The following is a 20,254-nucleotide window of genomic DNA, read 5'->3' on the forward strand; positions in this document are numbered from 1 at the left end:
CGGAATGTGGGATACCTGTTCCTGAGGCGTGGAGTGTTTGAAGGAAAAGCCAGGTCACTGGGGTTGCGGAGACAGAATTAAGGAGGCTGTGGTGGGAGATAAAATCAGAGGCAATAGAGGGCCAGATCATGAAGGGACTAATGCAGTGATAAAGAGTTATTCAGTTTAGGAGTGCCCTGACCCCTCTGTTAAGGGATCACTTTTGTGTCCCTGTGAAATGAGATTTAAGTGAGGCAAAGTTTGCAGCAGAGACAGAAGTGCAAGGATATTGCAGTTACCCAAGTGATAAATGGTGGTGTGGCAAAATGATGGGAGCAGAGAAGGTGTTTAGAAATAATTCTAAGCATATTCTGAAATTAAAATTGATAAATCAAATATTAGGAATGAAAATGTATATTTTTGGGGGGGTGATATACCAATAGAATTGAAGGAGAAAAAAATAAAAGTTGGTATTTCAGGATATAGATGGTTTTACAGACACATGTACTAGCTTCAAGACCATCAGCAAAATTCTTTAAGCTTTCAAAGCCCTGGTTTTACCAGCGAAATAGGGTTAGGTTAAAACTGGTCAATTCATACTACTGACAGTGTGTGTATATATATATATATATATATATATATATATATATATATTTTTTTTTTTTTTTTTTTACATACCCCTACACATGCACATCTGGTTAGAGCACACATTCTTGTCTTTTTTTTCTTTTAATTTTTTATTTTTTTTTAACACCAAAAACATTTTATATTGGGGTATAGCCAATTAACAATGTGATAGTTTCAGATGAACAGTGAAGAGACTCAGTCATACATATACATTTATGCACCCTCCCTCAACATCCCCTCCCATCCAGGCTGGCACATAACATTGAGCAGAGTTCTATGTGCTATACAATAGGTTTTTATTGGTTACCCATTTTAAGTATAGCAGTGTGTACATGATCTTCCCCAAATCCTTAACTATCCCTTCTCCCCGGCAACCATGAGTTTGTTTTCTAAGTCTGTGAGTCTCTTTCTGTTTTTTAAGTAAGTTCATTTGTATCATTTCTTTGTAGATTCCACATATAAGGGATGCCAGTGAGGATTTTTGTATACACATTTTATTGAAACAAATCCATGCTTAGTTGTTAATGTGTTGTTATTGGCTGCTTTTGCATTACAGCAGCAGAGTCAAGAAGTTGCACGGAGACGGTATAGCTTGCAAGCCTAAAATATTTACTATGTGGTCCTTTACAGAAGTTTTCTGATTCTCGGACTGGATAATAAAAATCTCTGCTCTATGAATTCAATGAAGAGAGAATGAAAATATTGGGGCTTTTAATTAGTCTTTGTAATTAATATTGCAAAAAGGCCTATAAAGGCTGCATATTTCATATACAATTAATCAAGTAAAAACAAATCATGAGTAAGAGGTTGCTAGGCTGAAGTTCAGAAAAGATGTATGATTCTTTACCGTTAAATAGTGTATCATAATAATAATCTATTTCTACATTTACTGAGATTGAGATAATCAGATTTTGTGGTCAAATGAAAAAAACAGTTTTATATATATATGTATATATAAAATGGAAATAGTGTTAGACTTTATTTTCTTGGGCTTCAAAATCACTGCAGATGGGGACTGCAGCCATGAAATTAAAACATGCTTGCTCCTTGGAAGAAAAGCTATGACAAACCTAGACAGCACCTTAAAATGCAGAGATATTACTTTGCTGTCAAAAGTCCATGTACTCAAAGCTACGGTTTTTCCAGTAGTCATGTATGAATGTCAGAGTTAGACCATAAAGAAAGCTGAGCGCCTAAGAATTGATGCTTTTGAACTGTGGTGTTGGAGAAGACTCTTGAGAGTCCCTTTGGACTACAAAGAGATCAAACCAGTCAATCCTAAAAGAAATCAGTCCTGAATATTCATTAGAAGGACTGATGCTGAAGCTGAAGCTCCAATACTTTGGCCACATGATGTGAAGAACTGACTCATTAGAAAAGACCCTGATGCTGGGAAAGATTGAAGGCAGGCGGAGAAGGGGAGGACAGAGGATGAGATGGTTGGATGGCATCATCAACTCAATGGACATGAGTTTGAGCAAGCTCTGGGAGTTGATGATGGACAGGGAAGTCTGGCATGCTGCAGTCCTTGGGAGTCACACAGAGTTGGACACGACTGAGCGACTAAACTGAACCGATACACACACACGCACATATACACAAACATATATAATTTCTCATTTGGCCAAATTATTCATTTATTCATTCATTCATTTACTTCTCATTTATTCATACCTCATTCATTTATGTATACACATATGTTTAGCTTCCCTGGTGGCTCAGATGGTAAAGAATCCACCTGCAATATAAGAGACGTGCATACAATCCCTGGGTCAGGAAAATCCCCTGGAGAATGGAATAGCTACCTGCTCCAGTATTCTGGCTTGGAGAATCCCATGGACAGAGGAGCCTGGCAGGCTATAGGGCATGGGATCACAAAGGGTAGGACAGGACAGAGCGACTAACATTTTCACTTTTTCTCACATGTTTAGAAACAAGTCTGAAATGACATATTTTTGCAATGTTAATGAAGTTTGATTATTGTTGACATTCAGTTCAGTTCAGTCGCTCAGTTGTGTCTGACTTTTCGTGACCCCATGAACTGCAGCACTCCAGGCCTCCCGGAGTCCTCCCAAACCCATGTCCATCGAGTCAGTGATGCCATCCAACCATCTCATCCTCTGTCATCCCCTTCTCTGCCTGCCCTCAATCTTTCCCAGCATCAGGGTCTTTTCAAATGAGTCAGCTCTTCACATCAGGTGGCCAAAGTATTGGAGTTTCAGCTTCAACATTAGTCCTTCCAATGAACACTGAGGACTGATCTCTCTTAAAAATTAAGGCAATACATGCAAAAGTTAAAGTAAAAGCCTAGTGAACATATATTCTATGGTCCTGAATCCTCTATTCATTTAGAGCTATAAAGAGAAGGTCAGTACTAAAGACAAAGTGAGATAAGAGGCAGACTATAGTGGTGGATTATCTAGTAATTAATATAGCTTTATTGACAGCTTTGGTCTGTTCCAGCAGCATTTAAGTACACATACTTCACAAAAAAAGAAACAGATGAAAAGAGAATGGAAACGGAAAAATTCCTTTTCATAATTTTGCCCTCAGCACCTCATAAATAACACAGGCAGCTTAGCTGATCATTAAGTGTGGCTTTCCCAGTAGAGCCGTTTGCCCCCTAGACTTTCATTTATTCCCCATTATGTACTGCATACAATTTAAAAGCAATCTAATTTTTTGAACTTTGTATTCATAAAATTGTGAATTACTCTTTTCTTGTGCAATCCTTCTAAATAAGCAGGCATCCCTTACCATTTATAGCAAAACAAACCTCATATAAAAATCTTTCTAAAAACAAAATGAGAATGCTTTCCTTAGCCTATTGGACTCAGCAGTGACCACCTGTGAGTGAATAGTCTCTTCCCTCCAATTCAAGTATTTATGTCCCTGAATATACCAGGGAAAGCTAGTTCCCAAAGTCCTATTTCTACAAATCTTTAAGAAACTAAACAGTGGTGAATAAAATTAGAAAGACATTGGAAGATGTAAAGCAGAATGATAACAAAATTAAAAATTTTCAGACATAGGAAGAGAACAATAAAATAAAAGGAGAAAGCTACCAACGGTATTCTTCACAGAGCTAGAACAAATAATTTCACAATTTGTATGGAAATACAAAAAACCTCGAATAGCCAAAGCGATCTTGAGAAAGAAGAATGGAACTGGAGGAATCAACCTGCCTGACTTCAGGCTCTACTACAAAGCCACAGTTATCAAGACAGTATGATACTGGCACAAAGACAGAAATATAGATCAATGGAACAAAATAGAAATCCCAGAGATAAATCCTCGCACATATGGACACCTTATCTTTGACAAAGGAGGCAAGAATATACAATGGATTAAAGACAATCTCTTTAACAAGTGGTGCTGGGAAATCTGGTCAACCACTTGTAAAAGAATGAAACTAGAGCACTTTCTAACACCATACACAAAAATAAACTCAAAATGGATTAAAGATCTAAACGTAAGACCAGAAACTATAAAACTCCTAGAGGAGAACATAGGCAAAACACTCTCCGACATACATCACAGCAGGATCCTCTATGACCCACCTCCCAGAATATTGGAAATAAAAGCAAAAATAAACAAATGGGACCTAATTAAACTTAAAAGCTTCTGCACATCAAAGGAAACTATTAGCAAGGTGAAGAGGCAGCCTTCAGAATGGGAGAAAATAATAGCAAATGAAGCAACTGACAAACAACTAATCTCAAAAATATACAAGCAACTCCTACAGCTCAATTCCAGAAAAATAAATGACCCAATCAAAAAATGGGCCAAAGAACTAAATAGACATTTCTCCAAAGAAGACATACAGATGGCTAACAAACACATGAAAAGATGCTCAACATCACTCATTATCAGAGAAATGCAAACCAAAACCACTATGAGGTACCATTTCACACCAGTCAGAATGGCTGCGATCCAAAAGTCTACAAGTAATAAATGCTGGAGAGGATGTGGAGAAAAGGGAACCCTCTTACACTGTTGGTGGGCATGCAAACTAGCACAGCCACTATGGAGAACAGTGTGGAGATTCCTTAAAAAACTGGAAATAGAATTGCCTTATGATCCAGCAATCCCACTGCTGGGCATACACACTGAGGAAACCAGAAGGGAAAGAGACACGTATACCCCAATGTTCATCGCAGCACTGTTTATAATAGCCAGGACATGGAAGCAACCTAGATGCCCATCAGCAGATGAATGGATAAGAAAGCAGTGGTACATATACACAATGGAGTATTACTCAGCCATTAAAAAGAATACATTTGAATCAGTTCTAATGAGGTGGATGAAACTGGAGCCTATTATACAGAGTGAAGTAAGCCAGAAAGAAAAACACCAATACAGTATACTAACGCATACATATGGAATTTAGAAAGATGGTAACAATAACCCTGTATAGGAGACAACAAGAGACACTGATGTATAGAACAGTCTTTTGGACTCTGTGGGAGAGGGAGAGGGTGGGATGATTTGGGAGAATGGCATTGAAATACGTATAATATCATATATGAAATGAGTCGCCAGTCCAGGTTCGATGCACGATACTGGATGCTTGGGACTGGTGCACTGGAATGACCCAGAGGGATGGTATGGGGAGGGAGTAGGGAGGAGGGTTCAGGATGGGGAACACAGGTATGCCTGTGGTGGATTCATTTCGATGTATGGCAGAACCAATACAATATTGTAAATTTTAAAAAGAAAATAAAATTTAAAAAATAAAAATAAATAAATAAAAGGAGATACCTAGGAATACACCTACTAAAGAGGTGAAAGACATCCTCAGAAAACCATAGGACACTTATGAAAGAAATTGAAGATGACACAAACAGATGGAAAGATATATAGTGCTCATGGACTAGAAGACTTAATATTGATAAGATGTCCATACTACCCAAGGCAATCTACAGAGTCAGTGCAGTCACTATCAGCTTGATTAAAATAGTTAGTGTGTGCTTAGTCACTCAGTCGTGTCCGACTCCTTTGGACTATAGCCCGCCGGGCTCCTCTGTACTTGGGATTTCTCAGGCAAGAACACTGGAGTGGGTTGCCATTTCCTTCTCCAGGGTATCTTTCCAACTCAGGGATCAAACCCACATTTTCTGTGTCTCCTGCGTTGCAGGAAGATTCTTTACCCATTGAGCCATCAGTGAAGCCACCGACTGTTCACTGTTAATTCTATCTTGTTTATTTACTTGACTGATGCTGAAAATTTTATTTATCATTGCATTCTTTATGAAGAATTGAGTTTGTATTTACTTTTCAATTATTTGACTTTTTGAGTTAGAGTCTTTTTTCTTCATAGTCAACTGACAAAATTTTTCTTTTAGCTTTTCTCTTCCTAGATTTTGGGTGAGAATTCTAGTGCAAGCTTAATGATTTTTGTCTCTCTCTGTCTCCTTTTTTTAAAAATATTTTTCTCTTGATGGTATTTTTTCTATATGCCTGGAAATTTGTAAATGTCTCTTTATCTTCAGTTTAGGACTTTTATTCCTAGGCTTACCATTAGTAAATGAAAAAAAAAAGTTTTATTTACCAAACACAATGAAACTTAATCTGACAACCTGAGTACTTCAAATCAAATACATTTTCTTCTACTATTTGTCTGATTATTTCTTCCCCTTTATTTGTTCATTTAACTTCTTCTAGAATTCCTAGTTTTCACATTAACTCTCTGGGATCTTGATTCCATTTGTCTTGCATTTCTCCCCCTTTGGTCAGTATTTCAATATACTTTTATTTTCATGGTCAACAGATACCTGTATAGGCTGCAGGGAATGGGGTAATCTACTTATACTTTGTCCTATGCTTTGTGTTACTTATTTAACTTGATTTTCCAGACCACTGGTTTAGATCTCAGTGGAAACCTTTCTTTCAATTCATCAGGTGATTTGTTTAGAAGGTAGTTTTTTAAATTACTATTTCTTTAATCTATAGAAAGACTATTTTTTCCTTTATTTGAATTACCTTATTTTTTCAATTTTTTTCCATTTCCATTTATCTCTCCTGGTTACTCTATTTGCGTGTATGCGTTCTACTTCTTTCTGCTTCAGTTATGAAGATAAGGCACTTCAGCTCTCAAACTACCCTTCTGTATATGGCTTTTGATGCTGAGACTGCAATTCAACTAACTTCATTCTGCTTTGTCAGCTGTTCCCCTTAAAGCTTTGTCAATAGGGGGTGTGAGAGAGAGAGAGAGAAAGAGAGAGAGAGAGATTGTACACAGAAGAAAGAAGGGACTTCTTATTTTCTGTTTTCTTCTTGCCAACTTCCTATTTCTTTTCTTTTCTTTTATTTTTTAACTTTACAATATTGTATTGGTTTTGCCATATATCAAAATGAATCCACCACAGGTATTCCCCATCCTGAACCCTCCTCCTTCCTCTCTCCCCGTACCATCCCTCTGGGTCGTCCCAGTGCACCAGTCCCAAGCATCCAGTATCGTGCATCGAACCTGGACTGGCGACTCATTTCATATATGATATTATACATGTTTCAATGCCATTCTCCCAAATCATCCCACCCTCTCCCTCTCCCACAGAGTCCAAAAGACTGTTCTATACATCAGTGTCTCTTTTGCTGTCTCGTATACAGGGTTATTGTTACCATCTTTCTAAATTCCATATATACACGTTAGTATACTGTATTGGTGTTTTTCTTTCTGGCTTACTTCACTCTGTATAATAGGCTCCAGTTTCATCCACCTCATTAGAACTGATTCAAATGTATTCTTTTTAATGGCTGAGTAATACTCCATTGTGTATATGTACCACAGCTTTTATTTCTTTCTGAGTTTTTGTTACCCTAGTAAGGCTTCATCACCATGGTAGCAGCTGTGTTCATCCACAGTAGCAGTTGAATCTTGTTGGTAGTCTTTCCAAGTATGACAAGACCAGCTTTATCACCATTTATACCATCACCAGATAGATGGCTGACACCCCTCCTTAGAAGTCTGGGTCCCAGTCCCATGGGACCCCCTGCCTCAGCTCAAATATACCATGACTGGTGGAATAAGATCCCTTCCTAAGAGGTCTGAAATTTAGTTCTGTGGGGCCTCTCCCCCAAGTTTTAATATTTCTAAGTGTTTTCCTTTTAACCCCAGCCTTATGGGTAGGAAATACACATAAGGGTTTTATTTATGTTTACTTGAAATTTCTCCCTCCATGAGACCCTAGTGTAAGTGCATGCTAAGTCACTTCAGTCATATTCAACTCTTTGCAACCCTATGGACTGTAGACTGCCAGGTTCCTCTGCTCATGGGATTCTCCAGGCAAGAATAATGGAGTGGGTTGCCCTGCCCTCCTCCAGAGGATCTTCCTGTCCCTGGGATCGAACCTATGTCTCTTATGTCTCCAGGATTGGCAGGCAGGTTCTTTACCACTGTTGCCACCCAGGAAGCCCATGAGACCCCAGCATTCTCCTTTTGGTTTTCAGTTACCTAATTTACATTTTTTGCATATCATTAAGCATTCTTTATTTCACATTCTCTCTGTTAAAAAAAATTGGTATGATTTCTGTCTCCTAACTGGACTTGGGCTGAGATACTGACTAATCATTCTGTTTGTTGGGGTTCCTTAAATGGTTGAGTTTTTTTTCCATTGTTAATCCACAGAGTATGAGAGCTGGGGTTGGAAGACTCTAAATGATGCACAGATAGCTGAAAACACTCCCTTGTGGGCTGGAAGTGTATGGGCAAGCAATTTGCCGGTGCTGCTGCTAGGGTACTTAGAAGAAGGATCTCTGCCCCTCAAATGCTCAATGCTGTCTCAGTGCGAAGGACAGGAAGGACTGGATCTTTCCAGGATGTGCTTCTTTCTGATATCTGTCTAGGATCCTTGTAAAGCTAGTCCCCCGGGTCTCAGTCAGTCCCATAAAAGATAAAGCACCTTGTCAGTTATTAGTCATCATCTGGAGAAGATCTTCAAATTCAGAGCCTTGTTTTTCATAGTCCTAACAGCAATTTGACTTGGGAGATGCAAATAAAGTGAGAATACAGGCAAAGGGCTCTGCATATTTTTGACATTTTGAGGAGACCAAGTCTTCAAATAAAAACATGATAGTTACTAATTATTTTGCCAAGTGACTCTTTTAAAGACAATAAATGTTATTTGATCTTTTTGTCCAAAGTTAAAATCTCAGATAAAAGAAATAATTCCCAACATCAATTAGAAGTTCTGATATATTACAATTAAACAAATAAATTAATCTTAAAATAATTTTATACTAGTGTTTGCTTATAGAAAATAACTTTGAAAATTAAATTAATTTTAAAAATCATTTTTGCATTTTTCATGTTATTTTGTATATAGATTTTTGAATAATGTGTAAGAGTTTTTCTTCTTACCTGGAAGAGAACAGGATGGTGGAGGAGCAGGTGGACATGAAGTACATCTCTCCACAAGGATACATGAGGAATACACCTTCAGACACAGAAGTGCATGCAGAACCCCAGCTGAGAGTGGACAGGAGTACCTGAGCAGAGGAAAAGAATGTATAGAACCACACAAAACTCAGTAGGACAAAGGAACTAGGGAAAAACAGGGGTGTTAGGAGGACTGGACCTACCCTTAGCAGGTGAGAGAATAGAAGCAGGGGTCTCATTCTCACATCGGGGCAACTGTCTGAGTCAGAGGAGAAACATTTAAGGCTGAGAGTGAAACAGCTGATCTGTGGCAGCTTAAATAGAATGAGACAGTCCTTGCCGCAGCCATACATACCCCGGACAGGGACATGGGTCCCCTGGAAGGTGCAGCGGGTCCAGATACCAGCACAGTGTTGGAAGTAATTCTAGGGAGGTTAGGTGGACTGTGACTCCCAGCGAGGGAAAGGACTCTGACAGCAGTGACTCAAGAATAACATTTATTATTCTTATGTTTTGATTTGTTCTGTAGATTCTTTTGGATTTTCCCCACTTTTTTTACCCCTCTGTTGTACTGGTCAATTTTATTGGCACTATGAAATCTAATTAAGCTTTTAGCTTTTTTTTCAACACAGTCACAAATGAGGTTCGTGACACTGTACAGGAAACAGGGATCAAGATCATCCCCATGGAAAAGAAATGCAACAAAAGCAAAATGGCTGTCTGGGGAGGCCTTACAAATTGCTGTGAAAAGAAGAGAGGTGAAAAGCAAAGGAGAAAAGGAAAGATATAAGCATCTGAATGCAGAGTTCCAAAGAATAGCAAGAAGAGATAAGAAAGCCTTCTTCAGCGATCAATGCAAAGAAATAGAGGAAAACAACAGAATGGGAAAGACTAGAGATCTCTTCAAGAAAATCAGAGATACCAAGGGAACACTTCATGCAAAGATGGGCTCGATAAAGGACAGAAATGGTATGGACCTAACAGAAGCAGAAGATATTAAGAAGAGATGGCAAGAATACACAGAAGAACTGTACCAAAAAGATCTTCATGACCCAGGTAATTACGCTGGTGTGATCACTCACCTAGAGCCAGACATCCTGGAATGTGAAGTCAAGTGGGCCTTAGAAAGCATCACTACGAACAAAGCTAGTGAAGGTGACGGAATTCCAGTGGAGCTATTCCAAATCCTGAAAGATGATGCTATGAAAGTGCTGCACTCAATACCCCAGGAAATTTGGAAAACTCAGCAGTGGCCACAGGACTGGAAAAGGTCAGTTTTCATTCCAATCCCAAAGAAAGGCAATGCCAAAGAAGGCTCAAACTACCACACAGTTGCACTCATCTCACATGCTAGTAAAGTAATGCTCAAAATTCTCCAAGCCAGGCTTCAGCAATATGTGAACCATGAACTTCCTGATGTTCAAGCTGGTTTTAGAAAAGGCAGAGGAACCAGAGATCAAATTGCCAACATCTGTTGGTTCATGGAAAAAGCAAGAGAGTTCCAGAAAAGCATCTATTTCTGCTTTATTGACTATGCCAAAGCCTCTGACTGTGTGGATCACAATAAACTGTGGAAAATTCTGAAAGAGATGGGAATACCAGACCACCTGATCTGCCTCTTGAGAAATTTGTATGCAGGTCAGGAAGCAACAGTTAGAACTGGACATGGAACAACAGACTGGTTTCAAATAGGAAATGGAGTATGTCAAGGCTGTATATTGTCACCCTGTTTATTTAACTTATATGCAGAGTACATCATGAGAAACGCTGGACTGGAAGAAACACAAGCTGGAATCAAGATTGCCGGGAGAAATTTCAATAACCTCAGATATGCAGATGACACCACCCTTATGGCAGAAAGTGAAGAGGAACTAAAAAGCCTCTTGATGAAAGTGAAAGAGGAGAGTGAAAAAGTTGGCTTAAAGCTCAACATTCAGAAAACAAAGATCATGGCATCTGGTCCCGTCACTTCATGGGAAATCGATGGGGAAACAGTGGAAACAGTGTCAGACTTTACTTTTTGGGCTCCAAAATCACTGCAGATGGTGACTGCAGCCATGAAATTAAAAGACACTTACTCCTTGGAAGGAAAGTTATGTCCACCTAGATAGCATATTGAAAAGCAGAGACATTACTTTGCCAACAAAGGTTCGTCTAGTCAAGGCTATGGTTTTTCCTGTGGTCATGTATGGATGTGAGAGTTGGACTGTGAAGAAGGCTGAGCACCGAAGAATTGATGCTTTTGAACTGTGGTGTTGGAGAAGACTCTTGAGAGTCCCTTGGACTGCAAGGAGATCCAACCAGTCCATTCTGAAGGAGATCAGCCCTGGGATTTCTTTGGAAGGAATGATGCTAAAGCTGAAACTCCAATACTTTGGCCACCTCATGCGGAGAGTTGACTCATTGGAAAAGACTCTGATGCTGGGAGGGATTGGGGGCAGGAGGAGAAGGGGACGACAGAGGATGAGATGGCTGGATGGCATCACTGACTCGATGGACGTGAGTCTGAGTGAACTCTGGGAGTTGGTGATGGACAGGGAGGCCTGGCGTGCTGCGATTCATGGGGTCGCAAAGAGTCTGACACAACTGAGCGACTGAACCGAACTGATACACCTCTGCCTCTAGGTTGGGCTTTTGCAGTTCTGTGGAGTTTTACTTTTTTTTGTTTCTTTTTTCCTTTTTTTTTTTAAATTTCAATTTTTAAGTTTTTAAACCTATTATTGTTTTCTATATTTATTCCTTTGTTTGCTTTTCCTACTGTTATTTTCCCCTTGCAGTTAATCTTTAATGTATATAAATCTTCTTAATCTACCTTTATTTAACTTGGCATATCTATGCTTTTCTTTCTTTCCTTTCCTCCCAACATATGTGTTAGTTTTATTTTCATCTCTTTTGGCACCTTGCTTTAGTTTAGTTTTCCAGTTTGTGCTTTAGTTAATTTTGTTCTGGTAGATATAATTTTTGGTTTCCTTTGTTTGCTGGGTCAATCTATTGTACTTTATTTTTGTTGGATGTTTTTATTTTGCTTATGGGCGTATATATATATGTGTATATTCAGCCACACTTTTTATTGTTATAAATCTCTGCCTCTACATTGGGCTTTTGCAGTTCTATGAAGTTTTCCTCTTTTATTTCCTCTTTTCTTTCTTCTTCTATTTTGTTTCTGTTTTTTATATTTTTAATGTTTATTTTTTTTAATTTTTAAAACTCTTCAAAAAATGGCCATAGAAGGAACCTACCTCAACATAGTAAAGGCCATATATAATAAGCTTACAGCAAACATTATTCCCAATGATGAAAAACTGAAATCATTCCGCCTAAGATCAGGAACAACACAAGGGTGTCCACTTTCACCACTACTATTCAACATAGTTCTGGAAGTTCTAGCTACAGCAATTAGAGAAGAAAAAGAAATAAAAAGAATCCAGATCAGAAAAGAAGTAAAACTCTCCCTGTTTGCAGATGTCATGACACTATACATAGAAAACCCTAAAGATAGTATCAAAGGTTACTAGAACTAATCAGTGAATTTAGCAGGGTTGCAGGATATAAAATCAATACACAGAAATCACTTGCATTTCTATATACTAACAATGAAAAATCAGAAAGAGAAATTAAGGAATCAATCCCATTCAGCATTGCAACAAAAACAATTAAATATCTAGGAATAAACTTACGTAAGGAAAGAGACAAAAGAACTGTACACAGAAAATTATTAAACACTAATGAAAGAAATCAAAGATGACATAAACAGATGGAGAGATAGCCCATGTTCCTGGGTAGGAAGAATCAATATTGTGAAATAACTATACTACCAAATGTAATCTACAGATTCAATGTGACACCTATCAAATTACCAAAGGCATTTTCCACAGAACTAGAATAAAAAATTTCACAATTCATGTGGAAACACAAAAGACCCAGAATAGCTAAAGCAGTCTTGAGAAAGAAGAATGAAGCTAGAGCAATCAACCTTCCTGACTTCAGATTATACTACAAAGCTACAGTCATCAAGACAGTATGGTACTGGCAAAAAACAGAAATATAGAACAATCGAACAAGATAGAAAGCTCAGAAATAAATCTATACACCTATGGCTACCTTATTTTTGACAAAGGAGGCAAGAATATACAATGGGACAAAGACAGCCTCTTCAATAAATGGTGCTGGGAAAACTGGACAGCTACATGTAAAAGAATGAAATTAGAACACTTCCTAACACCATACAAAAAGAAAAATGGAAAATGGATTAAAGACCTAAATGTAAGACCAGAAACTATAAAACTCTTAGAAGAAAACACAGGCAGAACACTCGATGACATAAATCAGAGCAAGATCCTCTATGACCCCCCTCCTAGAGTAATGGAAACAAAAATAAAAATAAACAAGTAGGACCTCATTAAATTTAAAAGCACAGCAAAGGAAACTATAAGCAAGGTGAAAAGAAAACCCTCAGAATGGGAGAAAATAATAGCAAATGAAACAACTGACAAAGGATTAATTTCCAAAATATACAAGCAGTTCATCCAACTCAATGCCAGAAAAACAAATAACTCAATCAAAAAGTGGGAAAAGACCTAAACAGACATCTCTCCGCAGAAGACATACAGATGGCTAAAAAAACATGAAAAGATGCTCAACATTGCTCATAATAATGAGCAATTTCACTAATTTCACTAATAAGTGAAATGAAAATCAAAACTACAGAGATACCACCTCACACATGTCAGAATGACTATCATAAAAAAGTCTACAAACAATAAATGCTGGAGAGGGTGTGGAGAAAAAGGAATGCTCTTCCACTGTTGGTGGGAATGTAAATTGATATAGCCACTATGGAAGACAGTATGGAGATTCCTTAAAAGACTAGAAATAAAACTGCCATATGACCCAGCAATCCCACTCCTAAGCATATACCCCGAGGAAACCAAAATTGAAAAAGACATTTGTATCCCATTGTTCCTTGCAGCACTATTTACAATAGCTAGAACATGGAAGCAACCTAGATGTCTATCAACAGATGAATGGATAAAGAAGTTGTGGTACATATACACAATGGAATATTACTCAGACATTAAAAAAGGAACACATTTGAGTCAGTTCTGTTGAGGTGGATGAACCTAGAACTTATTATACAGAGCAAAGCGAGTCAGAAACAGAAAGATAAATATTGTATTCTAACACATATATATGGAATCCAGAAAAATGGTACTGAAGAAATAATTATAGGGCAGCAATGGAAAAACAGATATAGAGAACAGACTTATGGACATTGGGAGAGGGGAGGAGAGGGTAAAATATATGGAAAGGGTAACATGGAAACTTACATGCAGTTCAGTTCAGTTCAGTCTCTTAGTCTAGTCTGACTCTTTGTGACCGCATGTTGCAGCATGCCAGGCCTCCCTGTCCATCACCAACTCCTGGAGTTCACCCAAACTCATGTCCACTGAGTCAGGGATGCCATCCAACCATCTTATCCTCTGTCTTCCCCTTCTCACCCAGCCTTCCATCTTTCCCATTATCAGGGTTTTCCCAAGAGTAAGTTCTTTGCATGAGGTGGCCAAAGTATTGGAGTTTGAGCTTCAACATCAGTCCTTCAAATGAACACTCAGGACTGATCTTTAGGATGGACTGATTGGATCTCTTTGTCTGAGGGACTGGCAAAAGTCTTCTCCAACACCACAGTTCAAAAGCATCAATTCTTCTGTGCTCAGCTTTCCTTATAGTCCAGATCTCACATCCATACATGACCACTGGAAAAACTATAGCCTTGACTAGATGGGTATTTGTTGGCAAAGTAATGTCTCTGCTTTTGAATATGCTGTCTGGATTGGTCATGAATTTCCTTCCATGGAGTAAGCATCTTTTAATTTCATGGTTGCAGTCACCATCTGCAGTGATTTTTGAGCCCCCCAAAATAAGGTCTGCCACTGTTTCCACTGCTTCCCCATCTATTTGACATTAAGTGATGGGACCAGATGCCATGATCTTAGTTTCCTGAATGTTGATCTTGAAGCCAACTTTTTCATGCTCCTCTTTCACTTTCATCAAGAGGCTGTTTAGTTCTTCTTCACTTTCTGCCATAAGGGTGGTATCATATGCATATCTGAGGTTATTGATATTTTCCCTGGCAATCTGGATTCCAGCTTGTGCTTCATCCAACCCAGCGTTTCTCATGATGTACTCTGCATAGAAGTTAAATAAGCAGGGTGACAGTATATAGCCTTGACGTACTACTTTTCCAATTTGGAACCAGTCTGTGGTTCCATGTCCAGTTCTAAGTGTTGCTTCCTGACCTACATGCAGATATATCAAGAGGCAGGTCAGGTGATCTGGTATTCCCATCTCTTTCAAAATTTTCCACAGTTTATTGTGATCCACACAGTCAAAGGCTTTGGCATAGTCAATAAAGCAGAAATAGATGTTTTTCTGGAACTCTCTTGCTTTTTCCATGATCCAGCAGATGTTGGCAATTTGATCTCTGGTTCCTCTGCCTTTTCTCAATCCAGCTTGAACATCTTGAAATTCACGGTTCACATATTGCTGAAGCCTGGCTTGGAGAATTTTGAGCATTTCTTTACTAGCGTGTGAGATGAGTGCAACTGTGCAGTAGTTTGAACATTCTTTGGCATTGCCTTTCTTTGGGATTGGATGAAAACTGACCTTTTCCTGTTCCGTGGCCACTGCTGAGTTTTCCAAATTTGCTGACACATTGAGTGCAACACTTTCACAGCATCACCTTTTAGGATTTGAAATACCTCCACTGGAATTCCATCACCTCCACTAGCTTTGTTGGTAGTGATGCTTTCTAAGGCCCACTTGATTTCACATTCCAGGATGTCTGGTTCTAGGTGAGTGATCACACCATCGTGATGATCTGGGTCATGAAGATCTTTTTGGTACAGTTCTTCTGTGTATTCTTGCCACCTCTTCTTAATATCTTCTGCTTCTGTTAGGTCCATACCATTTCTGTCCTTTGTTGAACCCACTGTTGCGTGAAATGTCCCCTTGGTATCACTAATTTTCTTGAAGAGATCTCTAGTCTTTCCTGTCCTATTGTTTTCCTCTATTTCTTTGCATTGATCATTGAGGAAGGCTTTCCTATCTCTCCTTGCTATTCTTTGGAACTCTGCATTCAAATGGGTATATTTTTCCTTTTCCCCTTTGCTTTTTTGCTTCTCTTCTTTTCACAGCTATTTGTAAGGCCTCCTCAGACAGCCATTTTGCTGTTTTGCATTTCCGTTTCTTGGGGATGGTCTTGCTACCCTGTCTCCTGTACAATGTCATGAACCTCCTTCCATAGTTCATCAGGCACTCTGTCTATCAGATCTAGGCCCTTAAATCTATTTCCCACTTCCACTGTATAATTGTAATGGATTTGATTTAGGTCATATCTAAATGGTCTAGTGGTTTTCCCTACTTTCTTCAATTTAAGTCTGAATCTCGCAATGAGGAGTTCATGGTCTAAGCCACAGTCAGCTCCTGGTCTTGTTTTTGCTGACTGTATAGAGCTTCTCCATCTTTGGCTGGAAAGAATATAATCAATCTGATTTCAGTGTTGACCATCTGATGATGTCCATGTGTAGAGTCTTCTCTTGTGTTGTTGGAAGAGGGTGTTTGCTATGACCAGTGTGTTCTCCTGGCAAAACTCTATTAGCCTTTGCCCTGCTTCATTCCGTACTCCAAGGCCAAATTTGCCTGTTACTCCAGGTGTTTCTTGACTTGCTACATTTGTATTCCAGTCCCCTATAATGAAAAGGATATCTTTTTTGGGTGTTAGTTCTAAAAGTCTAGTAGGTCTTTATAGAACCATTCAACTTCAGTTTCATCAGCATTACTGGTCAGGGCATAGACTTGGATTACCGTGATATTGAATGGTTTGCCTTGGAAACGAACAGAGGTCATTCTGTTGTTTTTGAGATTGCATCCAAGTACTGCATTTTGGACTCTTTTGTTGACTATTATGGCTAGTCCATTTCCTCTAAGGGATTCTTGCCCACAGTAGTAGATATAATGGTCATCTGAGTTAAATTCACCCATTCCAGTCCATTTTAGTTCACTGATTCCTAAAATGTCGACGTTCACTCTTGCCATCTCCTGTTTGACCACTTCCAATGTGCTTTATTCATGGACCTAACATTCCAGGTTCCTATTACCATATGTAAAATAGATAGCCAATGGAAATTTGCTGTATGGCTCAGGAAACTCAAACAGGGACTCTGAATCTATCTAGAGGGTTGTGATGGGGTGAGAGACGAGAGGGAGTTTCAACAGGGAAGGCATATATGTATACCTATGGCTGATTCATGTTGAGGTTTGATAGAAAGCAACAAAATTCTGTGAAGCAATTATCCTTCAATAAAACAATAAAAATTTTAAAATAGCCCTTACCCAGGGATCAAAAAAAAAAAAAAAAAAGTTTGCTTCTTACCTAAAATGGCCATTTCTTAGATCATTTTCTTGTGTTGTTCAGTTGCTCAGTCGTGTCTAATTCTTTGCGACCCCGTGGACTGCAGCACGGCAGCCTTCCTTGTCCTTCACTATCTCCCTGAGTATGCTCAAACTCATGTCCACTGAGTCACTGATGCCATCTAACCATCTCATCCTCTCTTTCCCCCTTCTCCAATTGCCCTCAATCTTTCCCAGCTTCAGGGTCTCTTCCAAAGATTTGGCTCTTTGCATCAGGCAGCCAAAGGATTGGAGTTTCAGTTTCTGCATCAGTCCTTCCAATGCATATTCAGGGCTGATTTCCTCTAGGATTCACTGGTTTGATCTCCTTACAGTCCAAGGGACTCTCAAGAATCTTCTCCAACAGTACAGTTGTGAAAGCATCAATTCTTTGGCGCTCAGCCTTCTTTAGTCCAACATTCACATCCATATGTGACTATAGGAAAAACTGTAGCTTTGACTAGACAGACCTTTGTCAGCAAAGTAATGTCTCTGCTTTTTAACATGCAGTCTATGTGGGTCATGGCTTTTCTTCTAAGGAGCAAGCTTCTTTTAATTTCATGGCTGCAGTCACCATATGCATTGATTTTGTAGCCCATGGAAATAAAGTATGTCACTATTTCCATTGTTTCCCCATCTATTGGCCATGATGTGATGGCACCAGATGCTATGATCTTAGTTTTTGAATGTTGAGTTTTAAGCCAACATTTTCATTCTCCTCTTTCACTTTCATCAAGAGGCTCTTTAGTTCTTCTTCGCTTTTTGCCATAAGGGTGTCGTCATCTGCATATCTGAGGTTATTTATATTTCTCCTGACAATCTTGATTCCAGCTTGTGGTTCACCCAGCCCAGCATTTCACATGATATACTCTGCATATAAGTTAAATAAGCAGGGTGACAATATGTAGTCCTGGAATTCTCCTTTCTTGATTTTGAACAAGTCTGTTATTCAATGTCCACTTATAATCCTTGCTGCTTGACCTGCATACAGGTTCCTTAGGAGACAGGTAAGGTGGTCCTGTATTCCCATCTTTTTAGAATTTCTTCAGTTTGTTGTGATCCACACAGTTAAAGCCTTTTGCATAGTCAATGAAGCAAAAGTAGATGTTTTTCTGGAATTCTCTTGCTTTTTCCTATGATCCAGTGATGAAGATTTTTCTCTTAATGTGGCTGTAATCATTGTTCCAGTCCACTATGGTCCAATTTTATATGTGGTTTTCATTAATCTCTCAAAAGTGCCTCCCCAATATCATAAAAGTGTAACAGTCTGAAAGACTATGGAAGATTAGCTTCAACATTTCATCAAAATTGTGATGAAGAGGAGGCTATAAACAAAATCTTTAAATAAGCATCATAGAAATCACTGCAGTCATATCATCTTTGAATTTAAAGAGCAACACACTGAATCATGATGTGTTGGGGTGAATTTCCTTTCTCTCTTTTCTTGATTTTCACTTTCTCAGAAAAATCATTTGGATAAGAAAATCCAGATGAATTGTGACACTACAACACAGGTCATTGCTCATTCAATTAAAGTTTGACAGGAGTATTTGAGGAATAATTTCACTAAATCAAGTGACTCTGCTGCTTAAAATGGAACAAGAAATAGGTGAGATTAAAATTGAATAAGAAATAGGCAAAATTAATTGTCTTGATGAACATTGAACATCAATGGGCTAAACATATTCTATGTGTAAATATGAATGAAGTACAGATTGTCAATTTTTTCCTTCAATGATTATGACTATGGTGAGTCACATACTCTACTCACTGGAAGTATTTTCATTAACTTCTATTTCTTTTCTTAATTACCTAGAGAGATATTCAAATGTCATCACAATCAATCAATCAATCAGTGAATAAATATTTTCTCTCTTAGGTGTTGTGGGAAATGCAGAGAAACTTGATGTCATGTCAAGTTTCTTTCCTTCCAGAAACTTACAATCTAATAATTTTATAATAATTATAATTACCTTTTGTTTAGAAGTTATTATGTGCCAAATACTAGATGTAATCTCTAATTTGATTTTATAACATTCTTACAAAGTCAGCGGGGCTTCCCTGATACCTCAGTTGGTAAAGAATCTGCTTGCAATCCAAGAGACCCCGGTTCAATTCCTGGGTCAGGAAGATCCACTGGAGAAGGGATAGGCTACCCACTCCAGTACCAGTATTCTTGGGCTTCCCTTGTGGCTCAGCTGGTAAAGAATCTGCCTGCAGTACGGGAGACCTGGGTTCAGTCTCTAGGTTGGGAAGATCCCCTGCAGAAGGGAAAGGCTACCCACTCCAGTATTCTGGCCTGGAGAATTCTATGGACTGTATAGTACAGGGTCACAAAGAGTTAGACACGACTGAGCGACTTTCACTTCACTTCACGAAGTCAGCTTTATTAGCTCTGCTTGGCGGATGAAGAAACTGAGACTAAAAATTACCTTACACAAAGTCAGACATCTACAAATTTTCAGGACTGAAACCCAAATGCATAATGGCTGGATTCCATGCTCTGGTGTACAAGGTTAAAATCCTCCACCTTGGCTAGGACTTCCAGTCAAGGAACTAAAAATGAGACCTAAGGACCTTTGGAAGAAATATCCCAGGATGCAGTGTTTCTTGAAATTTAATATGTTGAATGTTGGGATCTTGTTAAAATGAAGATTTTACTCAGTAGTTCTGAGTGGAGCCCAAGGTTCTGACTTTTGAACATGCTGTCTTGTGATCTCAAAGCTTTTAGTCAGAGGACTATACTGAGTAACAAGGCTCTAGAGGACTCTGACCAAAGAAAAGCAAGACACGGGGTAAAAATAATAAACTTCAAGATGTTAT

This window comes from Bos indicus, chromosome 17 (genome assembly GCF_029378745.1).
Source record: "Bos indicus isolate NIAB-ARS_2022 breed Sahiwal x Tharparkar chromosome 17, NIAB-ARS_B.indTharparkar_mat_pri_1.0, whole genome shotgun sequence".
In the NCBI taxonomy this organism is placed as follows: domain Eukaryota; kingdom Metazoa; phylum Chordata; class Mammalia; order Artiodactyla; family Bovidae; genus Bos; species Bos indicus.